Source organism: Urtica dioica, chromosome 2 (assembly GCF_054948205.1).
Source record: "Urtica dioica subsp. dioica isolate 48M chromosome 2, U.dioica_male_clone48M_v1_H2, whole genome shotgun sequence".
Lineage (NCBI taxonomy): Eukaryota > Viridiplantae > Streptophyta > Magnoliopsida > Rosales > Urticaceae > Urtica > Urtica dioica.
The window spans coordinates 36,359,546-36,379,605 of NC_142757.1; the positions used below are offsets into that span (position 1 = coordinate 36,359,546).

The 20,060-nt window shown below is 36.5% G+C and overlaps 1 pseudogene; it reads left to right on the forward strand.

Annotated features, from left to right (window-relative positions):
* Positions 1-7,563: 7,563 nt before the first annotated feature.
* On the forward strand, positions 7,564-19,594 carry LOC149404559 (uncharacterized; annotated as a pseudogene).
* Positions 19,595-20,060: the final 466 nt, after the last annotated feature.

Below are 20,060 nucleotides of genomic sequence, written 5' to 3' on the forward strand. Positions count from 1 at the left end.
GGAAATCCACTTCGGGATCTGTGTTCATCCTTAATGGTGGAGCTGTTGTGTGGAGGAGTATTAAGCAATCTTGCATTGCTGACTCCACAATGGAAGCAGAATATGTGGCTGCTTGTGAAACATCCAAAGAGGCTGTATGGCTTAGAAAATTCCTTAAGTATTTGGAAATTGTTCCAAACGTCGACGAGCCCATGACCCTTTATTGTGATAATAGTGGGGCTGTCGCTAACTCAAAGGAACCTCGAAGCCATAAGCGCTCTAAGCATATTGAGAAGACATACCATTTGATTCGAGAGATCGTGCAGCGTGGAGACGTGGAAGTGAAGAAGATCTCAACGGTGGACAACCTAGCAGATCCATTCACAAAGGCCCTAGCGAACAAGGTCTTCGACCAACATCGAGAGGGATTAGGCATGAAGGACTACACGTACATCTTCTTTGAGTCAAGTGGGAGTTTGTTGTCAATGGTGCCCACAAGAAGAGTTGTAATCTTTATATTGTACATTTGATGTAATAAAGTCTCATGAAGACTCTTGCTTGTAATTGCTTATTCATTAATAAAAGTTGAAACGTTCATTCATTCTTCCGTGTCTGTTTGAAGCTTTATGATAAAACATTAGTCTTTAGTCCATAAACAAACTAAACAACTTACGAAGAGACAAATGTAGATTTGCATGAACAAACTCTTCGTAGTTTGCTTAAAACGATATATTCGCAATCTAAGGGTCAAAGGACTATTCACCCCAGTATGATTGTTAGAAGAATCTATGATGTCTGGTTATGAGGCATTGAGAGTTGGAGACTCTATAGTTCTTCTAGGTATCTTCCGAAGGTACTGAATTGACCAGTGCACTTCTAGAGACAAGATAAGAACAAACCATTTAACCTCTTATGTCTCGAAGTCACTACGTATGAATTGCATCGTGCTTACCTTAATCCTGAAATGAGACATGTCATTTCACACCTTAGTATTCTCATTTGAGAAAGTCAGAGTTCGGACTCACTATGTGATTCCGAACAAGGCCTATTGGTGAAGTACTAAGTTGTGAGAATGTCATGAGTAACTTTGTGAAGTTCTCATAGATATGGAATTCATGTACAAGATTGCTGAAATGCAATATATATCACCTCATGCTTTGTTCCTTGGAGTGTGAATAAATGAACTGGCCAGTGTCCAAATTGAGTCATGACTCTTTTGGATGAAACAATGTGACTTGTTAGCTCCTCGTCAATACATTGTTTCTAACTTATTCACAAGCGACAAAGGAGTTGAGGAAATAACAGCTAGAATGGTAAAATGGTAATTTTGTAAATCCCGACTAGCTGATGATATTCATGAAGGGTAAACACTGATAATATTTTGTGGATCCACTCATTACAATTAGGTTGAATTCTTGAGTAGAAAACAAATTCATTTGAACCGAGAGATTTTCAGTGTCAACTCTTTAGTGGAGTCAGTTGACATTAAGTTAAACTTGGAAAAGGTTTGTGAACTTTTGAGTCCAAGTATTTTAGCTCAAGCTTTGTTCATTTGGATCCATGAGGTCACTGTAACGAATCACATCGATTAGGAATAGTTAAACTGGAAGCTAAGTCAAAACAAGAACGAAAATTGTCAAAAGGGTATTTTTGTCTTTTGAGACATAGCATGAAATGAATGTCAATAAATTTTTTTGACAAGGTCATTTGATGACTTGATAATACTCGGCCATGACTTGATCATTGGGCCTTGTGGATTAATTTCATTTCATAAGAATTTTATTGAAAATTCTTAATGGGCCTTTCTCATGTTGTCATGAACAAATGAAGAACCTTCTAGAAGCTCCTTCTAGAGACCATTTGGGCGCCTACCCTATAGAGAAATAGGAGAGTTTATTTTGTGCATAAATGTATCAAGATACTTGCCAAAAGAAAAACAGGAAACAAATTTGCATAAGGATGCTTAAGAATTTCGGCCAAGTAAGAAAAAGGCAAGGCAGGGAACAAAAAAGGAAACAAATCCAAGCCTTCTAGAAGGCAGCCTTGGCCAAGTGAATTAAAGGGGAAATGGGCAATTTTCGCTCATGAATATGTGATATTCTATAGAAGAGGAAACTACCTTATTGAAGGTGAGACCTCTCCTATAAATAGGAGCCCCATTCTTCACATTTCATGCATCCAAGTTTTTGAGATTTGAGAGACTCTCTCTCTAGAACCTTGGCCGCCCCTCTCCTCTCTCTCTCTAGTCAATTTCGTTTTATTGTTTTGGCACCTAGGTCCTCATTTGACCTAGAGTTTAGCTCTGCGACTTCAAGACTCGTTCTTAAGTCGTAGTGTTTAAAAGTGCCCACTCACTAATTCCTTTTATTTCGAGTGATTTAGTGATAGAAACTTTTGTGGTTGCTCGAGTCGCCGAGGAAAGAAAGAGATACGTGCTGCGAGGAGACGAGCGTTGCAACTTTCCAAAAGCTTCTCAAAGTTCAAGCTTCAAGAAAGGTTAGTAAACTTCTTAGCTCATAATAGTTTTTATTTATATGTACTTGCTCTTTGTCTAGGTTAGTAAAAAACTGTTTTTACTTGAAAAGAAAATTTTTTAAGATTCCGCCGCTTTGCGAAGCGTTAAACTTTTTCTTAAACCCTATTTCAATTCCAATAGCTTCCCCCCACATTTCTTGTGGTAACCCTGAAGTAAGCAACATTGCATTCATCATCTCTTTGAGAGTGCGGTTCTTTCGTTCGGCCACGCCGTTTGATTGAGGAGAATAAGGAGGAGTTACCTCATGGACAATACCATGTTGTGCACAGAAGGCACCAAATGGTTCAACATATTCACCTCCTCGGTCACTTCGTACCACTTTTATTTTCTTATTGAGTTGATTCTCAACTTCTAGTTTGTACATGGTAAACTTCTCAATTGCTTCATCTTTACTTTTAAGCAAGTATACATAACAATATTTTGTACTATCGTCAATGAATGTCACAAAGTATTTGTTTCCACCTCTCGTTGGCATGAATTTTAAACCACATAAATCAGTATGGATTAATTCAAGTGATTCGTTTTGTCTTTCAACACTATGAACTGATGTTCTCGTTAGTTTTGCTTCAACACATATTTCACATTTGTGTTTTGAGTCAATATTAAATTTGGGTATATATGCAATCCAAATAAATTAATTTACGCAAACTATCAAAATTCACATGACCAAGTCTAGCATGCCATAAATTAGGTGACTCAAGCATGTAAGTGGAAGTAGATGCATTCTCATTAACTTTGTCTTTGCCATGAATGGCGATTACATTCATTTTCCACATGTTGTTTTGAGCATAGCCCTTGCCAACATACATTCCATTCTTACTAACAACAATCCTTTGTCCCTCAAACACAAGCTTAAAACCATGATTACAAAGCAAAAAACCAGAAATTAAATTCTTCCTCAAGTCGGGCACATAGAGAACATTTGTCAGCTTCATCTCTTTCCCCGAAGTTAGCTTGAGGATCACATGTCCAACTCCCAGGATGTCGGAGGTGGAAGAGTTTCCCATGTATACCTTCTCCCCAGTTGGAGTCTCGTCGAGTGAACAAAACGCGCTCTTCTCGTGGCAAACGTGACGGGTAGCACCAGAATCTAGCCACCAAGACTTAGGGTTACTTCCCACCATATTCACTTCGGTGACCATGGCGACGAGGAACTTGTCGTCTCCTTCGACTTCCACAGCATAGGCCTCCTTCTTGTCCTTCTTTGGCTTTCGACAATCCGCGGCGCGGTGACCTTCCTTGTCGCAATTGAAGCACTTGCCAACAAATTTGTATTGGCTCTTCTTCTTGAAAGAGGTCCCCTTAGGTCCAAACTTGTTGGTGGCCTTCTTTCCCTTCGAGCTTTCACCATGCTCGACCATGTTGGCTCTCTCAGAAGTGATCTTGAATCTCTTGTCGGAGCCACGGTTGTCTTCCTCGATTCGGAGGCGAACCACTAGGTCTTCAAGACTCATCTCCTTTCGCTTGTGCTTAAGGTAGTTCTTGAAGTCCTTCCACCCTGACGGTAGCTTTTCAATGACGGAGGCGACTTGGAACGACTCGCTAATGGTCATTCCGTCGGCTTGAATCTCGTGAAAGATAAGCTGTAGCTCTTGAACTTGACTGACAACCGTCTTGTTGTCCACCATTTTGTATTCGAGGAAGCGGCCCACGATATGATATACTTCTTTGAGCCCGCATCCTCGGTCTTGTACTTCCGATCTAGTGACTCCCACAAGTCTTTGGAAGACCGTTTGGAGCTATACACATTGTATAGAGAATCTGCAAGGCAATTCATCACATAGTTGCGACACAAATAGTCAGCATCTTTCCAAGCGAGGTATGTCATATTCACCCCCGGATCGGTTTCGTCCGCCTGAAGCATAGGTGGATCGTCGGTTAAGAACCGTACAAGGCCGATGGTTGTCAAGTAGAACAGCATCTTTTTCTGCCACCTCTTGAAGTTCGTCCCATCAAACTTCCCCGGCTTCTCGGCCGGTATTATCATGGGTGGCCCTCGAGCCGCACCGCCATTGGGAGCAAGACCCGCAGGTCCGTTCATGCCCATGTTGGCCATTGATTGAACAAGACCCGCAGGTCCGTTTCCAGCCTTAGCCGCCGTTGGGTCATGTGGTTGCACCACGATATTCGGGTTCAGCACGTTGGTTGTCAAGACATCCACGTTGGTGTTGATCGGGTTTCCCGACTCATCCACCAAGTTGTTGTTCAAGTTCGGGTTGGTTGCCATTTCTACAAAAGAAATCAACCAAATAAGTAAAAGCGTCCAAAGAAATAAAACGGGAAAAAAAAAGATTCAACTCCCTTAAGCAATCTGTCTAAAGAGATAACAAAGCTTCAAGATTGTTATAAATCTTATAAAATATTTTGGGAATAAAGACAGATTATAATTAAGGGAAACGAAAAATTACAATATGATAAAGTAACGATGAACAACAAAATAATAAGAACCTTCACAGAGATAAAATAAAAAGAAAGGAATATTGTCGAGGACTGTTGGACAGTTTCCTTGAAGCTTTGTTGCTCTCCCACCGGTACAGGAACTCTTGAGCAAGGCTTCCCAGGATACAACGACAAACTCGACGAACAAAGGTACCACAAAGTACGTCGCACAGCGAACTAGAACCGAAGCAGAACTATCACCAAACTCGGACAAAAAAGAAGAAGAAATTTCTAGGAACAGCAAGAGAGAGAAGGAACAGTAGGGAATATGAAGGAATATCAACTTCGGGTGTGTCCAAATGAGAGAAAGGCTCTGCCTTTTATAGGCACAAAGACCTGAGCTATAGCTCCCAAAAACGTCCACCATTAAGCTCCATAATAGCTCTTTACCTCACATAAATGAGAGGTTTCAACTCTGAAGAGTCAGAGAGCTCAAAGGTCAGACGTTTTCCTTTGATGCAAAGTGTCTACGTGAATGCATGGTAGCGTAGGCCCAAGCCCAATCCGGAAATGAAATTGCAATAAAAAGATAAGCCCGAGACCGAAACCCGGACCCGGACCCGGCTCGGCGGCGGCGGCGGCGCGCGCGTGTGTGTGTGTGTGTGCGCGCGCGCGTGAGGGGTTAAGTTAACCCACCAACACTCTCCTCTCTCGCACTTGCTTATCCACTAAAGGATAGATTATAGTATTTATACACTACCACAACACGCATCCCAAAACAATGTGGGACTCTTGCAATTCCACTTCCACAACATAACATGTATGTGTTTCTTTTAAGCCTACTTTGAGATTCAATTTCTCATTCATTCTAGGTCCGATTTTGGCAAACAAATATTCAATCTTATACCCCTCGTTACAAGGAATACATAGCACTTCGAATTATTCAAATCCGATGAGTGGATCCCACTCAAATTGTTGCCAAAAATCAGCCATTAACTTGGTATAAATACCAACATTTTTTTTTACATTATTTGTTGCTGATAAACCTAATTTTATGTAGCAAAATGAAAAACATATTTTCAAAATCTTAGCAAGCATGGCTGTACGAAAAAAAAAACAGAAATTACAGTGTTTTGCTGAAAGCCCGAATAAGAACGAGGAATATGAAACTCGCTGAAACATTTTTATTCATATATTCTTCCCCATGGCATGTGCTAATAATAAATCATAACATTATCACTTTACTCTTTTCGCCTTTTTTTTTTTAAAAAAACCAGAATATAACTTTGCTTATATTTAAATTTTCCTTTTCTAGTTCTAAGAACAAGAGTACAGTTCGCGCTGTCTTGTATAATTCTTCGTAACGTGTTTTCATTTGAGAAGTTAGGTTAATTAACCCAACAAGTATTCTTGAGAGAGAAGTACATGCTTTGATTATAATAAAATTGCAAACTTTGAGGATTATTATATTATATCATCCATACGTACACGGAATCTTCTATCTAAGTTGAAGGTTGACGTTAGATTATAGAGAAATCGGAATCTTCTATCTAAGTTGAAGGTTGACGTTAGATTATAGAGAAATTGTTTCAACTACCACTATTTGATAAGTTTTTTTTTCTAATTTTGTATCAAAAGTTTAATTTGGCCAAACAAACTAGTAAGTCGTGTACAAATACAATTTTACCATCAACGTAATGTCAACACGAGTATTTCACTATTGTTGACATCTGTGAGTTTTGAGTTTTCTGTTTGTTGATAATCGACATCTATTGTTAACATCTATGTTAACAATTGACATAAATTGTTGATGGTAAAATTGTATTTGTACAAGTGGTTTAGTATTATTTTTTGTCAAATTAAACTTTTTTGTGAAAAATTGTATTTTTTTTATCAAATGCTGATAATTGAGATAATTTCTCCAGATTATATAAAAATGCTCACGGTAGACTTTGCATTAAACATGCAACTAAATGGATGACCTAGATTGTATTCTTGATTTTTTTTTTTTTATTACTGATGGTCGAACGTAATTACGTTTTCAGACCCATTAATAAATATAAATGATACTTGTTAAAGGTGGTATTTACTTTCTTGATTTCATCCATCTATGTATCTTGTATGTTACTAAAATAGGCCGATTCCAAAACCCCAACATGCATAGAGAATAGATATATACTGTACTCACTTTATACAAATTAATATATTTAGCAGTACCAAGCCTAGAATCAATTCCAACAATATAAAGCTCAGTTATGGTAGCTTTGTCTTTGACGAAAGCATATAGCTAGGCTGATTTTGATAACATTAGACAATATCTTTACTTCACAAAAGGGTATTGATTATTTGATAACATTAGTGATAATCTAAATTTGTTACTAATACTCTTAATTTGTTGAGGTACATGCTAACGACAAATATAACATTAGTCATTTTTTTTAATATTTTTAATCTTTTGTAATAGTGTTCAGCTTGGGAATAGTAGTGTTATAACGGATACGAAAGAAAGAATAATCGTCGCGTGAGAAAGAGAAACTTGTGCAAGAACGCATTCGAATTTTCATACATAAATGACTATATATTTGACACACACACACACACACACACACACATATATATATATATATGCTAACTTAAAAAGCTCCTCTGTCCCTCTCGCTCATTCATCCATGGCAACATCCAGGTCCATTTCCATACAATCCGGTCCTTCCTTCTACGAAACAAACTTGAGCGAGCTCATCAAAAAGATCCAGGAACTGCAAAAAGAAATCGAGCCATCTGCGAACGCTGGCGAGCAGCAGGGAGATCGAAAGAGGCTGTTTGACAAGATGCTCGATGGTCTGGGCCAGATCGAGGCCCGGCTCACGCAGCTCGGGATATTCGAGGAGGAGTTCCAGAAGAGCATCGAGAGCCTCGTGAGCGCCGTCCACAAGCTCCTCGAGAGAATCAAGAAGGCCGATGATATGGACACGGAGGCCGCCAATGAGATGGACACGGAGGGCGCCCTGTCGATGGAGGAGGAAGTGGAGAATCAGATCAAGCTGATGATCAAGGAGATCCGGAAGCTGAAGCACCAGATCCCCACGGCGGTCCATAGGGGCTCGGCGGTCTCGGGGATGCGGCCGGGTGAGGCGGAGACGGCGGTGAACAAGCTCCTGGAGGCACGGGGCAGCAAGGAGTTCGGGAACAGCGAGCTTTTCCGGGAAGTGAGAGAGGCTTATTACGAGGGGTTGAACGAGAGAGAGAAGAAGTGCGCTCTGTGCCTGTCGGTGCTGGCGGAGAAGGAGGAGGTGAAGAAGCGGATGGTGGCGTACTGGTGGGCCGCAGAAGGGCTGCTGGACGACAAGAAGGACATCAGAGAGGCCGCGGAAGGGCTGCTGGACGACGAGAAGAATAAGGACATCAAAGAGGCGGCGGGGGAGATTCTGAACAAGCTGGTGCAGCTGGAGCTGATCACGCCGGTGAAGAGGAAGCGGTGGCCGGAAGTGAAGAGGTGTCGGATGGAGCCGGTCGTCAGAGACGCCTTGGCCAGGATCGCCGAGGAGGAACACTTCGTGCACTTCACGAAGACGGGAAATTCGCGGCCTTCTTCTCCGACGGTGTTGACGCCTGCAACTCGGCGGAGAAGTTCTTGACGGTGTTTAACGTGGACGAGCAGTTTCCGGATTTGAGGTTAAAGTGGTTGGCCAAAAACTGGAACGGCCTGGAGACTCATGAGTGGTTGAAGAAGATGAAGGCTCTCAGAGTTCTCTATCTCGGAAATTGGCGAACTCACGGTCAGTCCCTCTTCCCTCTTTTTTTAGACACAAATTCATGGGGGCTAATTTTATAATTTTTTAAGGTTAAGTATAAAAAGGAGAAATTAATATTGGTTAAGAAAGCATAAACAAAAAAAATTATATATTTGACCTATCCGTCACTGTATTTAGTTATATTTTTTACTTTTATAAGAAAAAAGAAATAGTTTGAAATAGCTCGATGACAGATTGTAGTAGTATTCAAAAAATAAAAATATAACTTGCCTTATACCTAACTCTCTTATAGTAATATAGTAATATGATACGTTATTTTTAATTTATTTTTTATAAAGTAATATGATACGTTATACTGCTCGATTATTATTATTATTATTATCATTATTCAAGTTGTTGGGATTAAACTGATTTACTGAAGAAAAAGACTTATGGAAAAATAGCTATATATATTTTTTAATTATTACTTAGCTATTATTCAGCTAAGTTTTTATTTATTAATATTATCAAGCTTTGACTAATTTATGTAGTTATAAGAAGTGAAACCACAGAAGTTTTTTTTAACAAAAAATAAAAATAAAAATAAAAATAATGCAAGAAAACTATGCTAAAATAGAGATTAACAATAATCCCTCTTCCATTATACGAAAAAAAAAAAAAAAAAAAAATTCTGTCTTTACGAAATTTCATTACACCTTTTTAATGTTTGGCGGGGTTGGTAAAAGACAAAAATAATTAATTTCTTCTAATTCATTTGTATCCTCATTTTAGTGCTGAATTCATCCCTAGCCTTTTTTCCCCTAGCTAATTTATTTATTGGAAATTTACTATTCTATCTTTAGTTATAGCTTAAATACTCAATTTTTTAAGCACCAATTCAGTCCCAAGGGTAAGAAATTATAAGCGACAAACAAAAACTAGGGACCAAACATTAAGCAGAAAAAAAAATGAGGATCCAGTTAGGAAAAAAAAAGTATACATGGTACGATGACAATATTAATAATATGAACTCCAGCAAATAGTAAGAATTCGTATGTAATTTCAACGGATAATTAATATGTGGTTATAAATATATAAATCAACCATCTTAGAATTCAGTCATGTAGCTAAATGGACAAAATCAAAGGAAAATACCACATATGTATATCAAGTGTTAAAAGAAATGTCATGTTTATAAATTTTGTTAACATTGAAATTCTGTTAGTTAGACAAGATATCGCATGTAAAATTAATGTGTGTGACAATAGTAATATAGATCAGTGCAACATAACCTACTATAACCTACTATGAATGACAATTTCCCTAGTGGAAATGAAATTCACTATATAAAAAATAGTCAATATAGTCAATAGTACACAACAATTAATTTATATGAATGATCCCCACTTCAAGGCCCTTGTCCTATTACTATCCGTGAATTTCAATTTAGGCTCCCACTGAATTCGAGCTCCCTTACTTCCAAACAAAAACTCAGCAAGTGTTTATTTCTCTAAATTACAAAAGCCGTGTCCCCAATCACAAATTAAAAAAATCCAAACAAGATTCTAACGCTCAATGGAGCATGATTAAGGCTTAGATAATAACACCACACACACCAAACACTTAATTTCTAAGTTCGCCGGTCTTGCAAGTCTAAGAACTCTAATTGTGTGAATGGATGCGTCAAAGACCACCAAGGGCAGAAAATTTCTTTTATAGTTGTCAAGACCTCTTCATCCAGATACCCGTGAGAAAGGCACTCTTCACATCCATATGGTACAATTTGAAGCGAAAAAGACACAATATACCCAACAACAATCTGAATTCTTCAAGGCAACCGGAGTAAAAGTTTTGTCAAACTCTACTTCTTCAATCTGAGTATAACCTGGATTAACAAGATGCGCCTTATTTCCAAGTAACATGCCCATACTCATCAGGCTTACTCTTAAATATCCATTTTGTAGCAATAGTATACATAGAATACGGTCTTGGGACAAGTTTCCAAACCTCATTTTTCGTAAACTGAACAAGTTTTTCTTGCATAGCATTGACCAAAAATTCATCATTCAACGCTTCACTGACATATTTGGGTTCAATTTTTGAAGTAAAACACACATTAGAGAGTCTCTTTATATTTAACACTATTTTTCCTCCGAGTCCTGACACCATCATTCAGATTTTCAATAACACTAGCAATTGGATGATTTTTCATAACCCTTGTTTAGGGTTCCTTGGCTTGGGTGACTCTTTTCTCGTCTTCATCATAGTCAGCCTATTCAATAACCTCTGGCTCTTTGCGAGAATGTCAGCCACATTGTCAGAGTCATCTTTCCTTATCATCAAGCAAGATCACAACCCTCATCATCTGAACTCTCAATCTCAGCATGATTATTGTTGATAACAATACCATTTTGCTTAGGAGTAATAGGAGCTGAAAATTCATGTGAGATACCTTCAGAATTATAGAACAAGGAAAAGCTAGATTTTTCAAACTCCCTTATGTGATCACTCGGATTTTTACAATCTTCTCAACGATGTCATCTTTCTCACGCTGTAGGCGATGACACAAAGCTTCAAACACAACACATGTATCAGATTTTTCATGGATAAAATTAACCCAAGTTATCGAGAACAGTCATCCATACAAACAAAAACATAAGTCCAAGACTTTTGACTTGCATATGACCCATGAGAACCATATGAAGGAGCTCGACCACACGATATATGGTAGGATGTTGCACCATCTTATGTTACATCTTGACCTGTTTGCCCACCTGGCACTCACTAAGAATCTTTCTTTCTTCAATCTTAAGTTTGGGAATACCCACAGTAGTCTTCTCATAAATAATCTTCCTCGTTCTATTTAAATTCATTGTTACAAGTTTCTGGTGCCACTACTTGGTGTCTTCAACTTTAGAGATGAGACAAGGTTGATTCATGGAGTCTTTGACTGGAGACCACTTGTAGCAGTTATTTGAGTACCTGATCTCCTTCATCAGCCACACCAATTGTTTATTGGAAATAATACACTCTTCGCGAGTAAAGTTAGCTTATGAGATTAGCAGTTAGGCCATCAACAAGAAAAACATCATTCAGACAAGGAATACCATGATAATTTAGTATACCTTTACCAATGATTTTACCTCAAGCACCATCACCAAAAGTAACATAGATCTTATAATAGTTCTTCATATTAACAAGAAAACTATATTCTAATATGACGAGAGTGGCCACTATCAAAATACCATTATTCTCTTGAAGGCGTACAAAGAGAAGTGTAAGCAATGCTGGCACGGTGATCGACGTTGACTCTCCAAATTTTCGAGAATGAGGGGCATGCTTGGTCTCATGATGATGAGAGGATTGAGGTCGATGAAGATTTATCCCATAAAGTCTATAGCAAAAAGAATGAATGTGACCACGATGTCCACAACAATGTGAAACCTAACGAGGTTTGTTGAAATGAAACCTCATGGATCAATTAATAGGCTAATGCTGAAATTTTCCCTAATGCTTAATAGTGCTAGATGTCTGAGACATTTGTCCATCTTCCTACTCACTAGGAGAAACAAATTTTGTATTGAAACTAAACACCATTTGTGTAACCAAACCCGTTCATGTTCTTGGCAGGTTTCCCAATTATAAGAGTCTTATCAAGATTACTAGTGTCAAAGTTGAGCCTTCGTATGAACCTTATAATTTTCTCAAACGAGCCACTTCATGCTTCAAATCACAAATGGTCTCCAATAGCCCAGTATATTCCTACATGAGAGTCTCAATCCTCTCTTCACGTGTGTCCAGCACCTGAGATTCTTCAAGCCACGTCAAATAAGGAACTTTATCAATTTCAGCAAGAACCTCAACAGAGAGCTCATCATCATCATCACCATCATCATCATGATCATCATCAAGAATATGAATATTATTAGGATGAGAAGTACTAGCAACAGTAGTGCATTGTAGCGTTATATCTTGCAAATGCAACAAAAATGCATATTCGATCATATATACTTCTTTCACCGGAGTCATCATCGAAAAATGTAGCATTGTAACCTTTTTTTTTTGCTTCTTCAGGTAATTTAAACATTCAGCCTGAATCTGTCCAAACCCCTCAAAATTTATGATATTGTATCCATTTGGGTCTGTTGGGATAGTTGGTGTTAGATCTATCACCATTACGTCTAGGGGTGGCAATTTAGTCCGGACACGAAACACGAAACGGTTACGACACGATTTAAAGCGGATTTGGATCTCAATAAATGGATCGGTTCTTAATTGGATCGAACACGGTAACACGATTAAATAATGGTTTAAAACGACACGATTATGGTAACACGATAAAAAACCGATTAACACGATTATTAAATGGTCGACACGAAACACGATTACGACCCGCACGAATATGATCCAATTAACACGATTACGAGTAATAGCACGATTACGATCCATTTAAACACGATTAATATTATATATGTAAAATTATAAATTTATAATTATAAACATAAAATTGATATTAGAAAATATGATGTAATAAAATAAAGTATATTCTTATAAATATCAATTTACGTATGATAACATATAGTCAATAGTATACCAATTGACTTAACCGGAGCAATAAGAATCACAATTCATATCGAACAATCACAATTACTATAGTATCATAATAACGTATTAAATTCAATTTTATTTTATTTCAATTCATATCAAACAATCACGATTCACAATCACAATAACAATAGTTTCATAATAATGTATCATATTCAATTTTATTGAATATTAATTCAATTCAATTCATATTGAAAAATCACAATTTAAAATTGATAATCACAATAACTATTATATCATAATAACGTATCATATTCAATTTTATTTTCAATTCATATCGAATAATTTCAATTCACAATCACAATAACTATCATTTTATAATAATGTAACATACTCGATTTTATTGGATTTCAATTCAATTCATATTGAAAAATCACAATTTAAAATTGACAGCCACAATAACTATAGTCTCATAATAACATATCATATTTAATTTTGTTTTCTTTCAATTCAATTCATATTGAAAAATCACAATTTAAAATTGACAGTCACAATAACTATAGTGTCATAATAACGTATCATATTCAAATTTTGTTTTATTTCAATTCAACTCTTATCGAACAATCACAATTAACAATCACAATAACTATCATCTCATAATAACTTACCATATTCAATTTTATTTTATTTTAATTCAATTCAGTTCACAATCACAATAACGTATCATATTCAATTTATTTTATTTCAATTCAATTCAACTCACAATCACAATAACTATAGTCTCATAATAATGTATCATATTCAATATTATTTGATTTCAATTTAATTCAATTCATATCGAACAATCACAATTTCAATTTGACTATCACAATAACTATAGTCTCATAATAACGTATCGTAATCAATTTTATTTGTATCTTATTCAATTTTATTTTATTTCAATTATAGTAAAATGACTTATTACCTCAATTTGTTTTCAAATTCAATATCTAATATTTATCAAAATAAAACATTCATATAATTATAAATTTCTATTATTATTTCATGAAACTATAAATAATTAGACTAATATTTAGATTTGATATCCCTCCATAACATTCCCTCCATATTCTCCATAAAATTTCAGTTTAATATTTTGTTTACTTTTAGCCTTCATTATTTTCCCTCCTTTTTTTTTATATTTTGCCAATTTTTTTGTGTGAAAAAATAAAGAAAAGAATAAAGGAAAAACCACGTGACTCAGTATCGATGTATCGGAAGGAGGACAATTCTGATCTTATGACTATTATGTGTTTTATAATTATATCGCAATTAATTGAGTCCGAATGTCTAAACACGGTTAAAACACGATTAAATACCCATTTAACACGACTATTAAACGGTTTAATTTAAATGGTTATGGATCTGTAAAAAAAAGTAAATGGTCGGATTTGGATCTAGATTTCAAACACGATTAATAAATGGTCGGATTTGGTTCTAGCAATTATTTATGCAAACACGATTAACACGACACGATTACGACACGAACACGAAATTGTCATCCCTAATTACGTCCACATTGCTGAAAATTTCTACCTTTCCGATATTGTTGTTGTGGCTAATTGTCTTTGATAACCGGAGAGACTTAATTTCCAGATCTTTTTTCAAGCCTCCTCATGACCCTGCCAAACGTTTTGGCAAGAATAGCAAGAGAATCACCAATATCATCATCAATTTTAAAATATACATGCTCTCCATAATAAGTGACCAAGTTCATCTCTTCTTATCGGGTTTGTCAATAGATAATTTAAAAGTCGAGAGAGATCCAAAAAGCTCATCAACTTTCATATTTGAAAGATCATGCACTTGATCAATGACCAGTCACTTTCATATCAAATCTGTTGGAAAAAGATCTCAAGATTTTTCTAACAGCAAGCTTCTCTTAAGGCATCTTCTCACCTAGGGAGAAGGATTCATTGGCTATATCATGAAGCCGGACATTAAATTCAAAAATAGATTTATCTTCAAGCATCTTCAAACTCTCAAACTTTAGTCTAGACATGCGCACTTTAGATGTTCCATCATGTGCAACTTCAAGGATTTCTCAGGTGTCCTTTGCACTTTTGTATGTGCTGATAAGCATGAAAATATTTTTTCAACAAGACAGTAAGTCCTTCTCCATCAACAATAGTGGGCAGAAACTATTCCTTAACAATAGCTTTCTATCAACAGACTTGAGAAAGACGCATACGAGCTTTTCGGTAGGCATAGTTTATCTATCAAGCACTGGTAGACGATTAACTGAACTACCTTCCTTGAGATTATCCATCATAAATATAATTGGTTAACAACACAAGGATAACACCCTGAGATTTGGGTGCTCGCTCTGATACCAATTGAAATTCTGTTAACTCAGAGACAATATGTCGCACACAATCAAGACAATGACAATGGCACAAGTAACAACATACATTAAATTATAATAATCTCTTTCATTTACAATTAATTACTTAATTAACTCTTGTGTACATGATTAGCTCAAATATATTAATTTTAATTTTGTTAAAATTTACACAGATTTGCCGCTAAAAAATTAAGACAATGGCACAAGTAACAACATACATTAAATTATAATAATCTCTTTCATTTACAATTAATTACTTAACTAACTCTTGTGTACATGATTAGCTTGAATATATTAAAAACTATAAACAGATAAAATTAAAAACCTATAGTCCTGTGCAAAGTAAAATCAAATATAAACATTTTTCTCATATTAAAAATATAAAACTCCATTTTTTCTATCATTTTTTTTTATACATCATCATCATTAGCATTACCTTAGGCAAGGTAGCCAAACTATTCAATAATTAAATATTGAGCCATAAAAAATATTATGTATTTCTATTTTTCTAATGCTCCCTCCCTGATCTAGTTTTAACCTTAATATTCTAGATTAACCAGTTTATAACTCAAAATTTAAAGAAAAAAATAGTCGGACTAAGCCACTTGAAACATTGGTATTACAATCTAGCCAACGTTTCACCTAAGTTTCAATCTAGCCTCGAATGATGACGTAGCTTTATTATTCATTTAGCAAATTACTAGATTATCATCTATTAAAATCGACTAACATCAACATGTAGCCAAAGTTTTGATCGGCCAAATAATGCAATTAATACATGTCAATTTTTCCCTTTAAAAAATAAAAAGAATACACGTCAACTTTTAATAGTCTATAATATTTTATTTCTTTTTTTTTAGTTTAATTAGTTGATTTAAAAAGGACATTCGAATTTGTGTAATCCATAATGTAAGGCGAGCTTTCTGGGGCTAATTGAAGTTAATTTTCGTTTATTTTACACGCGATAAGTTTTGGCTGGCTGAAACGTTAGCTAGTAGTTGGTTGTTTTCTTGGGTTAATTTCCGTTTATTTTACACACGATAAGTTTTGGCTGCCTAAAACGTTGGCTAATAGTTTGTTTCTATGATTTATGTTACATAAGGGTATTTTCGATATTTTCTAACCATTTATTTCTATAAATGGCTAGATTACAAAATTTACCAAACGATAACTACATCCTTAAATCATGTTTAAAATTGGATATGTTGCTAGATTCCCAAATTTAAATCATTCCTTTTTCAACTTCATCCTTGTAGCAACTGAATCATTCGGGTTTGGTCTTAGATATGCTCATAAACTTTGTATGAAAAAAAGGGTAATTAAGCTAAGTAGCCTCCTGAAAATAGCCAATTTATTTTTAGCCAACGTTCTGTAAATAAGTGGTAAATAGCCAGGAGGATTTATTTACAACAAAAATTGACCGAGACTACCCTTCCAACCGTTCCCGCCCATTAACATGGTGAAAATAAAACATTTAATACAAAATATTCTGATATAACCGCCCATTAATGTTATTAAGATTATTAATTAAGATCATTAAGAGAGAAGAAAGAAGAAAGAAGAAAGAGAGCCGAGAGAGAGAGAACCGAGAAAGAGAGATCGAGAGATCGGTGGCTGCGACACAGGTGAGGGCGGCCGCGAGGAGCCGCGAAAAGGCGAAGGCGGTCAGGGCGGAGTGTCCGCGGTGGAGGCCGAGATGAGGCGCCTCCGCGTCCAGTCCGACCAGTGGAGGAAGGCTGAGGAGGCGGCCGCGGCCATGCTCTCTGGCGCCGGCGACAAGATCTTGGACAGGGCGGGGTCCTTGGACTGCAACAGCCCCGGGCCCGCACCGAAGTTCGGCTCCATATTCGGGGACGACGCCGCGCCCGAGGACGACGATGACTTGCTGAAGATGAAAAACGGTATCGTGCTCAAGAAGATTGGGGTGCTTTGGAAGAAGCCGCACCAGAAATAACAGGGGTTTTTTTTTTAATATTTTAGAGAAGATCAGTGATGTGGTAGAGATGATGAATGAACTGGCCGTTTGTGGGATGGGTTTTTTTTTTTTTTTAGAGCCACTTGATGTTTTATATGAATTGTTTGTGTAGTTATTTGAAAAAAAAAAAAAAAAAAGAGGTCTTTCTCTGAATGTGAAACACGCTGGGAATCAAGTTCATTCATGTTCCTGGAACGCATGTGCAAATCGACAATTTCTTGCTGAGAGAAGTTTATGGTTTTTTTTTTAATACAGTATGTTCGTGTAAAAAGATAGCCTATTTACAGTATGTTCGTGTAAATAGATAGCCTATTTACAGTATGTTCGTGTAAATACGAAGCTTATTTACAGTATATTAATTATAAATACAAAGCCTATTTACAGTGTATTCGTGTAAATAAACTGAAAAATTCTGGAAATATTTTGAGCACGAAAATTCTGGAAATTATGAATATATGGAAGACAAAATAATATCAATGAATGAAGAATTAATTCGAAATTAATTACCTAATGAATTGCAACGAAAATAGAAACTAATTACCTAAAGTCAACTTTGAAAATTTCCAAAAACATAACAATAAATGGGCTATTAATTTTCAAAATCTGCAGGAAATTTCAAATTTCAAATTTGAAAACTTCCCTATTCGGTTTCTGCAAATTAAATAAGGGCAAAAGTGTAAACCTAATTTAATTAATAAGCTGCCACGTAAGCAATATGGCTATTTACAGCATATTAACGAAAGGTTGGCCAATTTTAAATTGCTACACTTTCCGTGGCTTAAGCAGCCAATTATTTGTAACAAAAATTTACAATATTTGCGTAAACGTGAGTGTTTGATCGAAAGAAATAGTGCAAGAATCTAGTTAGAAGATGAAATTAGCTTTTAGATTTGACTATTATTTTAATTGAACTTTTCTTAAAATGAAAAATTAATCACATTCCTCAATAATTTCATATCCGCGGATCATAATGTAAAAACTAATATCTCGCCATATATATGCATATAAATTTCAGGCAAGCATCACATTGAAGTGGAAGGGATCGAGTTCTTGAAAGGGTTGAAAAAAATGAAGAAGCTAAGGCTACTTAGCCTTCAGGGCGTATCAAGGATAAACGAACTGACAGACTCCATAAAATCGCTCAATCATCTGGAGATCTTGGACCTCAACTCATGCTATAACCTCCAATTTCTTCCAAACGAAATATCCTTTCTCAAGAACCTGACCCACTTGGACATCTCAAACTGCTTCTTCATCGACCACATGCCCCCAGACCTCTCGTCCCTCACCAAACTCAAAGTCCTCAAGGGCTTTGTGGTAGAAAACGATGGCATAAAGTTATGCACTCTCGAGAGCCTCGAGCAGATGAATTCCCTCAAGAAGCTCGACATCATCGTGAGAAAAAAGGATTTTCCGGCCAAAAAGGATATTGAAGCCCTCTCGAAGCACACTCAGCTCGAAAAACTCACACTCTATTGGGGAGCGCAGTCTTCGGGATCATCGGAGGGGACAAAGAATAGCACAAACAACAACAACAGAGATGATCTTACACATGTGAAGCTCCCCCCGAAACTGATCAAACTGGATCTTCAGTGTTACCCTCATTCGGAAGCTCCTGAGTGGCTGAGACCATCGAAGCTGGAAAAGCTGTACATCCGAGGAGGGAAACTCGGAGAGAGCCACCCTGGGGCGTTGGCCAGTGAATGGTCTAAAGTCGAGACGCTGCGTTTGAAGTACTTGGTTGGCTGGGATCAAGATGACGTGGACGGAGCTGCAGAGGAATTTTCCGAAGCTGCGATATTTGGAGAAGGTTGAGTGCCCTTTGGTCACCTTGTGCCCTTGTGACGAGGATGGCGTGTGGGTCAAGGAATGAAGTGAGGAAACTCTGAATTAATGTTCTGAATGAAATATAAATAATTTTTAAAGTACGTTTGGTGTGATAATAAGTGAGTTTGGATGATTTGGTTCTTTTATGGTGAAGTTACTACAGAAATTCTTGTTGGCCATATCATCATTTATAGTTGTTTTCTTCCTAAATAATGATATGAAAATTCTGAATGCTCGGGTGATCAATTAAAGACGCATAATTAATGTAGAGTCCCGTATTATTAGAAAGGGTCGCATGATGAGGTGAGGCTAACTGTTATAAAAGTTATCCAATGATTTAATAATAATCTCAAAATGCTCTCAAGTTTTTGTCAACCCACGCTCTGACTCGTCACATCAAATCCTAGTCCAAACGTGCTCTTGATCGCGCCGCAGTCGTAATCAAAGTACTCCTCGTTACCATCGAGCTCCCCGTCGTTATATAAAGTGAATTATAGGTTTTGAAAGCAGGCTTAAACTTTTTGAAAGACCTGGATAAACTGATCCATGAACATGAAACGCCAAAGTAAAGAAAAAAAATATCTAAAAATGAAGAACAAAATAAGAAACTTTAAATGACTCCTAGTTTCAAGTTTAAACAATGAAATAGAATTTGAGCTACTTATTTGTTTCAACAAAATAAAAAAGGGTATTTGAAAATGGCAT